Source organism: Elephantulus edwardii, unplaced genomic scaffold, assembly GCF_000299155.1.
Source record: "Elephantulus edwardii isolate Elephantulus edwardi_28Jun2011 unplaced genomic scaffold, EleEdw1.0 scaffold00007, whole genome shotgun sequence".
NCBI lineage: Eukaryota > Metazoa > Chordata > Mammalia > Macroscelidea > Macroscelididae > Elephantulus > Elephantulus edwardii.
In genome coordinates, this window is record NW_006399757.1 from 1,012,346 (window position 1) to 1,015,065 (window position 2,720).

The 2,720-nt window shown below is 41.1% G+C and overlaps 1 pseudogene; it reads left to right on the forward strand.

Moving 5' to 3' along the window:
• LOC102875848 overlaps positions 1–2,266 on the forward strand; it is a 56,674-nt pseudogene extending 54,408 nt beyond the window's left edge.
• Positions 2,267–2,720: the final 454 nt, after the last annotated feature.

Consider the following 2,720-nt stretch of genomic DNA (forward strand, 5'->3'; position numbering starts at 1 on the left):
GGCATTTGACTGTGTGGATCATAACAAACTGTGGCTGACTCTGAGAAGAATGGGAATCCCAGGACACTTGATCGTGCTAATGAGAAACCTCTTCTGGGACCAAGAGGCAGTCATCATAACAGAGCAAGGAAACACTGTATGGTTCAAAATTGGGAAGTGCCAATGCCAGAGATGTGTTCTGTCTCCATACCTTTTCAACCTGTATGCAGAACAGATTATCCGGGAGGCTGGGCTCCATGAGGAGAAGTGTGGTGTCATGGTTGGTGGAAGAGTCCTGAACAATCTGCGTTATGCAGATGACACAACCCTGCTTACTGAAAGTGAGGAAGACCTGAAGCGCTTGCTGCAGAGGGTTAAGGACTGCAGCCTCCAATATGGATTGAGGCTCAATGTCAAGAAGACAAAGATTCTCACCAGTGGGCCAACTGGCAGTATCAGGATGGGTGGTGAAGAGATTGAGATTGTTCACAACTTTAGTTTGCTTGACTCCACAGTCAACACTCTTGGCATCAGTATCAAGGAAATGAAAAGACATATTACGATGGGAAAGTCTGCTGTTAGGGACCTTTCTAAAGGTCTGAAGAGCAATGGTATCTCTCTGGAGACTAAGGTGCATCTGATAAAGGCCACAGTCATTGCTATCACTTGTTATGCATCAGAGATTTGGACAATGACTAGGTAGGATAGAAGGAGAGTTGATGCCTTTGAGCTGTGGTGCTGGAGAAGAGTATTGAGGGTACCAGGAGAGGATTAAACCGGGCTGCTCCTTGGAGGCAAGGATTCTGAGGCTTCATCTAACATATTGTAAGGACATGTTCTAAGGAGGGACTGGTCCTTGGAGAGGGACATCATCCTTGGGAGGGTGGAGGGACAGTGCAGGAGAGGAAGGCCCTCTATGAGGTGGATTGATTCAGTGACTGGGATAATAGGTATGGGTGTGTTGGAGACAGTGCAATTGGCACAGGCCTGAGCAGAGTTTAGGGCTGCTGTACATAGGGTCGCTGTGAGTTGCAAGCAACTCAACGGTACATAACAACAACACAACAGCATTATTAAGTGATACATAATATCTATAGTTCCCATAGTTTTGTTTGTTCTGATTATACTGCACCTTGCTATGGGAGAGATTAAAGATAGCAATACCGTATGAGTGCTATATTACATTTAGTACAGATTTCTTTATGAAATATAGTTTATACTGCATCGTAACAAATCAGAAAGGATAGTCTCTTATTTTAAATTTATAGAAATGGAGACTAGTGTTTTTTTTTAAATGGTTTTAAAAGTTTACCTGAGAACATACAACTAATTAGCAGTAATTGTGAACAAACCCAAGTCTTTGATTCAACACTTTTGTGATTATTTTTCTCCAGCAAATTATATATTTAAAAGAGTAATTCTGGCCTTGTTACTTGATCCACATTTTTGCTGGAGATCCTCAGGAAGCCCTAGCTGGAACCGTGTTTAACAACCAGTAAAACAGTGATGTCACTGTCTGGAATCCTTTCACGGTATGATTCATTAGATCAAACACGCAATGGAAGTGGTTAAACAAGGTTCAGACACAGTTCACGTAAAGGGAAAAAAAATCCATGCAGTATTGGTTGTGTTAAAGAGGGCAAAGTCAGAGCTTGCAGCTCATCAGAAAAAAGAAAAATTTCATTGACAACCATATTAGTATTTCAATCGTTGTACTTATTGCTGATGTTAGAGTTTTATGTAACTTCATGCACCAAAAAGTATTTGGCTTTGAGGTCTGTTTTTGACAGACCTCTTCCTGTGTCTGATCTGATATCTCTAATTGGAAGCAAGACTCAGATACCAACATAAGGGTATGTCCAGAGACCATGTAGTGTGGGACTTGGTCATTGCTGTTTATGATGCCATAGGCCCCATGTTTTCCCAACCTGTCTATCTACTAACTATTTCACCTGTAGAGCTATATTCCAATAGGTTTATTCTCAATCAACTTGTCTGTAGAGAACTAAGTCAGCATTTATGGAGTGCAGTTTGAATGAACTGGTCAAACATGGTCTTCATGCCTTGAGAAACTCTTCCTGCTCAGTAGGACCTAACTACAATGAGTGTTACCATTGGCATTGTGGCTAAGCACTTAAACTTTACAATCTCTGATGATGATGATGACAATGATAATAGGTCTTCATTCCTTGAAGATCTTGAAGAAAGACCACAGAGAAAGGTCCAGCCTGCTCAACCTTCTGATACACCAATGCAACATCACATGAGAATTAGTTTACATATGTAATGTTGTTGTGTGTACCATTGAATTGGAACCAGTATGACCCTCTGAAGGGTTTTCAGAGGCAGTTAATCTCATGGAAGGAAACTTCCCATCTTTCTCCCATGGATCAGCCGGTGTATTCAAACTCGCTTGCCTTCATAATTGCAGCACAGCCCTCCAGAGCTCCACATAATATAATATCAACTATATAAGAATGCAGGAGCATAAAACAGAATGACAATAATCTATACATTGAGAACCAAGAAATGACGGAGTGGTAGAATGAGATGTTTTAGGAATCAGTCCAGATGAGGAAAATTTCCCCCTCCTCCAGGAAATACAATTGAAATCATATAATGGGGTTCATGGTAGTTTTTGGTTTTGAAAGGGGGTATAAAGAGCAGACATGATGTGGAGGCAGTAGAGTCTGTTTCATAAAGGGGAACTGTGCCCATTGATAACATCCATAATAGCATAT